Raw genomic sequence first — 11,508 nt, 5'->3', positions numbered from 1 at the left:
GGTACATGAATGACAAGTGACCAGTGTTGTCTTGTGGATGATGACTTTGTTGTAATCACTTCCGATGCGTTTGGACCCTCCTTGAAGGAGTGAGTGAAATTATTCAAGGATCTACCCTATTGTACGCAATTAGCGCCACCTAGTTGTGTTTGCCGGTAGCTGAATTTTATACTATCACTCCAAAGAGGGGGAGCTGGAATTTTGTATCCTAAAGATTTAAATGAAGATAAAATATATCTCGATAATGAAATATGACAGAATTTTGCATTAATGTAGAGAAGATTCACTGCTAGGCTGCAGTCCCTGAGGGGTTAATGCCCTGGCAGCGGTGATGGGCAGCCCCGGGGAGAGGTGCCAGGCCTCTCCATTGTCTGCTCCTTGTACAGGAGAAGCCTCATCACTGCAGACAAAATCCCCATCCCCATCACCTCCTCCTCATCCTCCTCATCCTCCTCCTGCCGCCAGCGAGCACCTGCGCACTGCTCCGGAGCCCAGTATTTACATACTCCCGCCCCCTGCCGCCTCTCACTGGTGGCTCCGTTGTTGTGCTGTTGGAACGCCGCCGCTGATTGGTAGGCGCCGCTGTCCATCATCGCTGCACCTGACGCTTCCTGAAGTCGGGCTCAATGTGTCGGAACTGCCATGTTCCTGGTGGAGAATTAAATGTCGGAAGGGGGAGAGGCCGATGCCAGGGACAGGTGAGTGCGGGCCTGTCATGTATCACCTCCTGATCAGTCATACCCCTCCCTTACCATATATACCCCTGCAGCCCCCTCCTCTATCATATATACCCCCTGCAGCCCCCCCTCTACCATATATACCCCCTGCACCCCTTCCTCTACCATATATACCCCCTGCAGCCCCCTCCTCTATCATATATACCCCCTGCACCCCTTCCTCTACCATATATACCCCCTGCAGCCCCCTCCTCTATCATATATACCCCCTGCAGCCCCCTCCTCTACCATATATACCCCCTGCACCCCCTCCTCTACCATATATACCCCCTGCAGCCCCCTCCTCTATCATATATATACCCCCTACAGCCCCCTCCTCTACCATATATATACCCCCTACAGCCCCCTTCTCTACCATATATACCCCCTGCAGCCCCCTCCTCTATCATATATATACCCCCTACAGCCCCCTCCTCTATCATATATATACCCCCTACAGCCCCCTCCTCTACCATATATATACCCCCTACAGCCCCCTCCTCTACCATATATATACCCCCTACAGCCCCCTCCTCTACCATATATATACCCCCTACAGCCCCCTTCTCTACCATATATACCCCCTGCACCCCCCTCCTCTACCATATATACCCCCTGCAGCCCCCTCCTCTACCATATATATCCCCTGCACCCCCCTCCTCTACCATATATACCCCCTGCACCCCCCTCCTCTACCATATATACCCCCTGCAGCCCCCTCCTCTACCATATATATCCCCTGCACCCCCCTCCTCTACCATATATACCCCCTGCACCCCCCTCCTCTACCATATATACCCCCTGCAGCCCCCTCCTCTATCATATATACCCCCTGCAGCCCCCTCCTCTACCATATATACCCCCTGCAGCCCCCTCCTCCACCATATATACCCCCTACACCCCCCTCCTCTACCATATATACCCCCTGCAGCCCCCTCCTCCACCATATATACCCCCTACAGCCCCCTCCTCTACCATATATACCCCCTGCACCCCCCTCCTCTACCATATATACCCCCTGCAGCCCCCTCCTCTATCATATATACCCCCTGCAGCCCCCTCCTCTACCATATATACCCCCTGCAGCCCCCTCCTCCACCATATATACCCCCTACAGCCCCCTCCTCTACCATATATACCCCCTGCAGCCCCCTCCCCTACCATATATACGCCCTACAGCCCCCTCCTCTACCATATATACCCCCTGCACCCCCCTCCTCTACCATATATACCCCCTACAGCCCCATCCTCTACCATATATACCCCCTGCACCCCCCTCCTCTACCATATATACCCCCTTCAGCCCCCTCCTCTACCATATATACCCCCTGCACCTCCCACACTACCATATATACCCCCTTCAGCCCCCTCCTCTACCATATATACCCCCTGCAGCCCCCTCCTCTACCATATATACCCCCTACAGCCCCCTCCTCTACCATATATACCCCCTGCAGCCCCCCCTCTATTATATATACCCCCTGGAGCCCCCTCCTCTACCATATATACCCCCTGCACCCCCCTCCTCTGCTGTATGTCTCCCCTCAGTGTTTTTTTCAACTGAAATCCTCAATATTTACCTCAGAAACACATATAGCCCCCTCCTAAGGTGTATAGCCCCATGTACACATTCGTATGAAGAAACCCTTCAAAATTTACCTCACAAATGTATCCCCAATCTGATATAAATACACCCCCATCAACCCTCTTATTGCCCCTCCATATTTACCTCATAACTTATAAATATACCACATCCGCTGCCCTATATACCCCTGCTATTATCTCTATATACATATTTAACTCCTCAGTGTTTTTCTATTTAAACCCCTCAAAATTTACCTCAGACAAATTGCCCCCTCCTGCGGTGTATACCCACTGCTGCCCCATGTAGTATATATGTATACTTTTACTAAATTTACCTCATAAATGTCCCTCTCATTATATATACACCCCCATTTATCATATATATTATCATATATCATATATATTAGCCCTTTTCATTTACCTCATAACTTCTAAACATAACATCGCCCCTGCAGCCCCTTCTCTAAAAGTATACAGCCCCGCAAGCTGCCTGTACAGTATATACACACAATGTGCCCTCCTGATATATACATACATGCCAATGCACCCCTACATATACCCTTAACTATGTACACCACCTCAGACCCAGCCTCTATAACTCCCATTCTGCGATTGGTACAGCCCTGTACTCCATCTTTTTATAAGGTCCCCCATATATTTCAGGTACCAAACTGCCATCACCTAAAATGGTTCTATATATCCTCTTGCAGTACTTTCTATGGATGGACAACCCATATTCTGTATTTAGGCACCCTAAAAAAGCACCCTTTTAGGTACCATGTACAGATATATCCCCAGCTATACCTCAGCCATACCCCCACCTCCCTCCTACAGCACCCCTATAGATACTATGTACAGACATATCCCCAGCCGTAACCCACCTCCCTCCTACAGCACCCCTATAGATACCATGTACAGACATATCCCCTGCCATACCCCCACCTCCCTCCTACTGCACCCCTATAGATACCATGTACAGACATATCCCCTGCCATACCCCCACCTCCCTCCTACAGCACCCCTATAGATACCATGTACGGACATATCCCCAGCCATACCCCCACCTCCCTCCTACAGCACCCCTATAGATGCCATGTACAGACATATCCCCAGCCTTACCCCCACCTCCCTCCTATAGAACACCTATAGATGCCATGTACAGACATATCCCCAGCCTTACCTCCACCTCCCTCCTACTGCACCCCTATAGATACTATGTGCAGACATATCCCCAGCCATACCCCACCTCCCTCCTACTGCACCCCTATAGATAACAAGTGCAGACAGGTCCCCAGCCATACCTCCACCTCCCTCCTACAGCACCCCTATAGATAACAAATGCAGACATATCCCCAGCCATACCTCCACCTCCCTCCTACTGCACCCCTATAGATAACAAATGCAGACATATCCCCAGCCATACCTCCACCTCCCTCCTACTGCACCCCTATAGACACCATGTACGGACATATCCCCAGCCATACCTCCACCTCCCTCCTACAGCACCCCTATAGATAACAAATGCAGACATATCCCCAGCCATACCTCCACCTCCCTCCTACTGCACCCCTATAGATAACATGTGCAGACATATCCCCAGCCATACCTCCACCTCCCTCCTACAGCACCCCTATAGATACCATGTACGGACATATCCCCAGCCATACCTCCACCTCCCTCCTACAGCACCCCTATAGATAACAAATGCAGACATATCCCCAGCCATACCCCACCTCCCTCCTACAGCACCCCTATAGATAACAAGTGCAGACATATCCCCAGCCATACCTCCACCTCCCTCCTACAGCACCCCTATAGATAACAAATGCAGACATATCCCCAGCCATACCTCCACCTCCCTCCTACTGCACCCCTATAGATAACATGTGCAGACATATCCCCAGCCATACCTCCACCTCCCTCCTACAGCACCCCTATAGATACCATGTACGGACATATCCCCAGCCATACCTCCACCTCCCTCCTACAGCACCCCTATAGATAACAAATGCAGACATATCCCCAGCCATACCTCCACCTCCCTCCTACAGCACCCCTATAGATAACAAATGCAGACATATCCCCAGCCATACCTCCACCTCCCTCCTACTGCACCCCTATAGATAACATGTGCAGACATATCCCCAGCCATACCCCACCTCCCTCCTACAGCACCCCTATAGATAACATGTACAGATATATCTCCAGCTATGCTCGCACCTCCCTCCTATAGCACCCCTATAGATACCATGTACTGACATATCCCCTGCCATACCCCCACCTCCCTCACGCTGGCACCCATACCCCTGTGATACACATGCATGGCGCTGGCCTCCTCCTCCATGCCGGCCTGTGTATTATAGATGTGGAGACGTCCCTGCAGCCCCCTGATTTGGGCAGCGTCCCCCTTCCTGTACATACAACGTCTGCTGCTCTCATCCTTGAGACATCCCTCTCCATCCTCCTCCATCTCCTCACCCCTGGCCGCACACGTTATCATCCCTCTGTTCTCTCTCTGCTTATTGTAGACATGCGTCCCTAGAACATCCCTTACAAACCAAATCTATTCCTGCAGACCCCCTCCTCCTCCCCCAGATACATCCTTCAATCCCCCCTGCATTACCCCTGTTCCTGGGGTGTGTTATTTTATCTACTGTAGATGTGCACTGTATGATTTTATATTGTGAATCATTGTGCATGTAGTGTAGCGGCACGGAGCATTATATTACATTATATCACATTGTAGCCTGAAGAGGCTGAAGAGGGGCGCTGACACTTATAGATATGACAATGTATTCCTCCTGCCCGATAATACAACAATGTGTGGCCGTACTCTCCCCAGCAAGGGGTCATTGGGCCGGGATGCACCTGCAAATTTGGCAATGCACCCTCCTCATCCTCCTCCTTCCCTTGTTAGAGGTAAAACAATGTTGGTCTGTGTGAGGTATTGACCAAATCATTTTTCAGTGATTTTTGGGATATGAATTGTAGAATTATTGAGGCTGAATGAAAAGTTTAACGTTTATATTGAACTCTCTATTTATTAATTAACTCTATTTGTAGGACTTTGTACTCTGTGTTTCTTGGCTTAGTTTTATGCCAAAAAACAATGGTTTCTTTTTGGTGCAAGTCGTGCCACGTCCACTACTGTCAGGCCATGACCATCTGATGTACGAGTTGTAAAAGTGCCTAAAATGTCTTTAACTCTTGATCAATGTAACGCAGGTTATCATAAACAGATTTCTATATCTGCACCAACGTTACACCTCCTTTGTGTCCCTTGGAGCTGATCACTGATGAGATGAGTTTTGTTACTTTGTGTCTATGCTACAGTGTCCGTGTTTAAGGAATAAGATACATATGTTATCATCTGCCATATTAGTTGATGACAGTCTATGACACATGTGTCTATCTGGAGCTGCTAAGATTACTAATGTAGTAACTTCTTTGTAACACATTGGTCCAGAACAAGAGGTCCTATCCGAAACGGGAGTGATAATACTGGATACACGGAGCATGTGACTGCTGTCATGTCTGACCAGGGATTGGCTTGGTTATTATGTACATGATGTACTTAGATCATAGTTTATACGGTTGAATAAAAAAAGACACATGTCCATCAAGTTCAACCAAGGAAGGGAAGGGATGAGATTCATGGGAAACAATTCTATATAACATAACCATCAATGTTATTTAGGTGTAAAAAGGCATCTAGACCCTTCTTGAAGCTCTCTGCTGTCCCTGCTGTGACCAGAGCCTGAGCTTGGCTATTCTGCAGATTGACAGTTCTCATAGTAAAAAAGCCCTGTCGTCTCTGGTGATTAAACCTTGTTTTCTCCAGGTGGAGACAGTGCCCCCTCGTCTTTTGATTTGATTTAATCTGGAACAATTTGCCACCATATTTTTTGTATGGACCATTCATATATTTGTATGAATTAATCATGTCCCCTCGTAGTCGTCTCTTTTCCAGACTAAATAAATCTAGTTGTTTTAATCTTTCCTCATAACTGAGACCCTCCATACCCCTTATCATTTTTGTGGCTCTACGTTGAACCCTCTCCAGTTCCAGGGCATCCTTTTTATGGACCGGTGCCCAGAACTGGACAGCATATTCCAGGTGAGGCCGAACCAGTGCCTTGTATAGTGGTAATATTACATCCCTATCACAAGAGTCCAGACCACTTTTGATGTCTTCTTTTCTGACCTGATGGGTCACCAGGAAAGCGGAGAACCCCCCTGGAGCTGGAGTAAGCTTTTTTGTTTCTATTTTGGAATTGTGCATTTTGGAATTTTTTTTCTGAATGTTTACAAACAGGGTAATCCTATCACGACGAGCAGCTTGTGACCGGATTTTTTGCGTGGGGTGCTATAATTGGAATCAACTTTAGTGGATGGTTGAATTTCACTCCCAAAATATGCAGACTTTAATTCTTCAGATTCTAAATCAGTTTCTGCTTCAAATTAGTTTCTCCGGATATCGATGGGATATGTGTGAGATTCCGGCCATACAGGAAAGCTGTAGGATACTGGTTGTGGTCAATGTGAGACTGGAAAAGTGGGGTTTGAATAAATCCTCTTTTTTGGGAGTGTGAAGTTTGTTAGAATGTCTAATTGTTACTTTTATGAGACTAATGATTGTGATTATTATACATGTCGCTGACCCATGACTGAAAGGAGCTCTGCACATGTGGTGAGAGGAGCGATACCAAACCAAGTGATATGTGATATTCCACTGACTTGTAAAAACTATAGTGAGAGTGTTTTTTTTTTTTCTTGCAGTGAAAGTTCCCCTGAGTGCAGCTCATACGTTTACTCTCCTGAAGGTCAGTCCACATTGTGAGATAACAGGGAGCGCTCCACATGTCCAACCATAGAAGAGTCACTACACAGATGGACTACATCCATAAAACCACAAATAGTTCTGTATGGGTGTCCACCTAATAAATATAGTCTGTTTTAAAACTTTTTTTTTTTGCAGAACAGTAAATTGATCGTTTAAAATTTTCTATCGATCCCAGTATATTATGATACAATTTAATTCAGACAAAGAATATATAATTCAGGTGAGGGAATATTTTAGGAAGGGTTATTGACTTGTCTAAGACCCCAAAATTATAATATAGATGTATGCTAGGTCTGATAAGTAATGGTCCATTATCAGGGGTCAGGGGTTAGACCTCAGCACTACTGTCAGGATACATAAATAGACTAAAGGTTTGGTCATGTAGTATTCATGGACGTAACTGGCACAAGTCTGCAATGTATAGATTATATGTCCACCTATAAGTAAGGATTGTTTTATTAATCTTCTGGGCCGGGGTGCAAGGTTGTTGAAGATATAGTTTTTCTTGTGAGTATGTACCATTCATGTTCCACCCATTTATGAGAACTGAATTTGTAAGGTCCAATGTAGTTGAGCACTGTGTCGGCCATTTTTCCAAGTCCATGAACAATTTAAGAGACCCCAACTTGCATGGCGTCCTGAAATTTTGGACCTTGTTCAAAGGCAACCTGTCAACACTTTTTTCACCAATACAGCTACTGACAGGTTCCCATAGAGCCATAGTAACTAACTGACAACCCTCTTTTTGATAAAAATTGCTCACCTCAAAATCCCATATATTCAACTTTATAATTTTATCTAGTGTCCAAGGATATCTACAGCGAGTCGAGATGAGAGTGGCCTCCTCAGGCAGAATTCAGCAGCTCCTCCCCATGCTTTCTCTGCATGTCATGTGACCAAGGTGACATCATCACAGGTCCTTTAGCCTCCTAACATTAGCAAACTGTACACCAAGAATATATCACATGAAATCACAGCCTATCATATCACATGAAATCACAGCAACCTACGTGGAGAGGAGGTCCATTCAGGCATGCTGTGATTTTTTATGTGTTTAGACATGCACATGGGGTAAAGTTTGCTAATGTTAAGAGGCTAAAGGACCTGTGATGATGTCACGCTGGTCACATGACATTAGGACACACCCCTTGACTCGCTCTATAGATCCCTAGATGCCAGGCACGTTTATAACTCTGATTATATGGGGAAACAATTTTTATCTAAAAGAAGGGGGTCAGACAGTTATTAGGGCTCTATAGGAACCTGTCACTAGTTATATTTGTGAAAAATGTGGTGACGGGTTCCCTTTAAATAAAGTTTCTCTAAAACTCCTCAGACCCTACGTATAGTAAGTAGGAAAAGACAACGTCTCATGTGATTGTTGTGTACACCTAGCACAGATTACACGGTTGTGATCATATTGTGTGTTTTCTGTATACAGTTTCTGTTTGGTTTCCTTTCTTAGATACTTGTAGGTTTTCTTGCCTTGCGTCGCGTCAGGAATGCGCCGGTTCCACCTAGAATGAAGATGATGTCCGTCATCCGTGGTTTTGACATTGAGGAAAAATGTTTCTGTGAAGGAGATTTTGTTCTTCGCTCGTCGTGTCATAATTTAATTATGGAAGAGCTAAACAGGATCATCTGAAGGACTTGGAGGAAGTAGAAAGGCGACTTGTCTTATTTGCAGGGACACGTTATCTTAGTCGGGGAGGGGGGGATCAGGTTTTTAGGATTCTGTGACCGTTGTCCAGTCACTTGTGAGGACATGTGATTTATCTAGAGGACTGACCTGTGATTGAATTAGATCTGATGACATGATATCACCACTTGTAGTGTAAGGCCACTACTCAGACTTTTCCCGCTTGAGTCTTCAGCCAGTCTGGCTGCAGCACATTCCCCCTCTCCACCGTCTGTACCACTAGCTGCAGCATATTCCTCCTCTCCACCGTCTGTACCACTAGCTGCAGCATATTCCTCCTCTCCACTGTCTGTACCACTGGCTGCAGCATATTCCTCCTCTCCACTGTCTGTACCACTGGCTGCAGCATATTCCTCCTCTCCTCCGTCTGTACCACTGGCTGCAGCATATTCCTCCTCTCCACTGTCTGTACCACTGGCTGCAGCATATTCCTCCTCTCCACCGTCTGTACCACTGGCTGCAGAACATTCCTCCTCTCCACTGTCTCTACCACTGGCTGCAGCATATTCCTCCTCTCCACTGTCTCTACCACTGGCTGCAGCATATTCCTCCTCTCCACTGTCTCTACCACTGGCTGCAGCATATTCCTCCTCTCCACTATCTCTACCACTGGCTGCAGCATATTCCTCCTCTCCACTGTCTCTACCACTGACTGCAGGATATTCCTCCTGTCCACCTTCTCTTCCACTGGCTGCAGAACATTCCTCCTCTCCAACGTCTCTACCACTGGCTGCAACATATTCCTCCTCTCCACCATCTCTACCACTGGCTGCAGCACATTCCCCCTCTCCACCGTCTCTTCCACTGGCTGCAGCATATTCCCCCTCTCCATCGCCTCTACCACTGGCTGCAGCACATTTCCCCTCTCCACCGCCTCTACTACTGGCTGCAGCATATTCCCCCTCTCCATCGTCTCTACCACTTGCTGCAGCACATTCCCCCTCTCCATCGTCTCTAGCACTGGCTGCAGCATATTCCCCCTCTCCACCGTCTCTACCACTGGCTGCAGCATATTCCCCCTCTCCATCGTCTCTACCACTGGCTGCAGCACATTCCCCCTCTCCATCGTCTCTACCACTGGCTGCAGCATATTCCTCCTCTCCACTGTCTCTACCACTGGCTGCAGCATATTCCTCCTCTCCACCGTCTCTACCACTGGCTGCAGCACATTCCCCCTCTCTACCGCCTCTACCACTGGCTGCAGCACATTCCCCCTCTCCACCGTCTCTACCACTGGCTGCAGCATATTCCCCCTCTCCACCGTCTCTACCACTGGCTGCAGCATATTCCTCCTCTCCACCGTCTCTACCACTGGCTGCAGCATATTCCTCCTCTCCACCGTCTCTACCACTGGCTGCAGCATATTCCTCCTCTCCACCGTCTCTACCACTGGCTGCAGCATATTCCTCCTCTCCACCGTCTCTACCACTGGCTGCAGCATATTCCTCCTCTCCACCGTCTCTACCACTGGCTGCAGCATATTCTCCCTCTCCACCGTCTCTACCACTTGCTGCAGCATATTCCTCCTCTCCATCGTCTCTACCACTGGCTGCAGCACATTCCCCCCTCCATCGTCTCTACCACTTGCTGCAGCACATTCCCCCCTCCATCGTCTCTACCACTTGCTGCAGCACATTCCCCCTCTCCACCATCTCTACCACTGGCTGCAGCACATTCCCCCTCTCCACCGTCTCTACCACTGGCTGCAGCACATTCCCCCTCTCTACCGCCTCTACCACTGGCTGCAGCATATTCCCCTCTCCATCGTCTCTACCACTGGCTGCAGCACATTCCCCCTCTCCACCGTCTCTACCACTGGCTGCAGCACATTCCCCCTCTCTACCGCCTCTACCACTGGCTGCAGCACATTCCCCCTCTCTACCGCCTCTACCACTGGCTGCAGCACATTCCCCCTCTCTACCGCCTCTACCACTGGCTGCAGCATATTCCCCCTCTCCACCGCCTCTACCACTGGCTGCAGTTTTGTCCCCCCCCCCCCATACATTTGTTTAGTTTTGTTGCTGAGATACTCAACCTTTTGTAGCCTGTGAAATTGCACTTTTATTATATATAATTGGCACCAGTCACAATTGTTCCGTTTTTCGGGAGAATTTGTTTGGTGAGTTGCCACCTAAGGTCGGCTAGAAGTTGCTGATCTCTGGAGATATAGGCGTAGCATCTTGTTTCCTACCAATTACCAACCTGTTGTGCCAAAATTAAAGTTTTTCATTTTTAAATCTTGTCCATTTCATATGAAGGAGAAGTCTTTCTCAACTTTATTCTGGTTCATAGAATGGGGTTTTATTTGGGGACCTCCTTTTCAATCTTTATTTAAAGGACCCCTTATGCCATAATCCCTTGTAGGCTTCTTGCTCAAACTTGTTTTTCATGTACAAGCAGATGGTCCCCGACTTACACCGGACTTACAGACGACCCCTAGTTACAGACAGACCTTTCTGCACAAGTGAAGCTCCTGGAAGAACGCACGGCCGCCTCTGGCTGCTATATTGTCCTCTTGCCTGAGAACATTTTTTTGGCTGAGTTTTTGGAAGCTGAACTTCATCTGTGTGTTGAAAGGAGCAAACAATGAGGCATTGACCAGCGCCAGGGGGAGAGCATTGTTACCTGTCCTTCATGCGTAATATTTTACTTTCCACTGACGAGGA

The 11,508-nt window shown here is 47.8% G+C and overlaps 1 protein-coding gene across 6 annotated transcripts in view; it reads left to right on the top strand.

Annotated features, from left to right (window-relative positions):
• The first annotated feature begins 553 nt into the window (after nt 1-553).
• The window catches only part of RALGPS1 (Ral GEF with PH domain and SH3 binding motif 1), a 254,050-nt gene continuing 243,095 nt past the window's right edge, over nt 554-11,508 (top strand). For 5 of the 6 annotated variants that reach the window (XM_072124780.1, XM_072124779.1, XM_072124778.1 and 2 more), the window contains exon 1: nt 554-698. The gene's annotated coding sequence lies outside the window, so the exon portion shown is untranslated. Of the gene's footprint in view, nt 699-7,079; nt 7,124-11,508 lie in introns of all 6 variants that reach the window. The other variant, XM_072124775.1, reaches the window with a different exon arrangement.

This window comes from Engystomops pustulosus, chromosome 9, assembly GCF_040894005.1.
Source record: "Engystomops pustulosus chromosome 9, aEngPut4.maternal, whole genome shotgun sequence".
NCBI classification, from domain to species: Eukaryota; Metazoa; Chordata; class Amphibia; order Anura; family Leptodactylidae; genus Engystomops; species Engystomops pustulosus.
The sequence above is the reverse complement of the archived record's forward strand: the minus strand, read 5'-3'. Positions and strand labels throughout refer to the sequence as shown.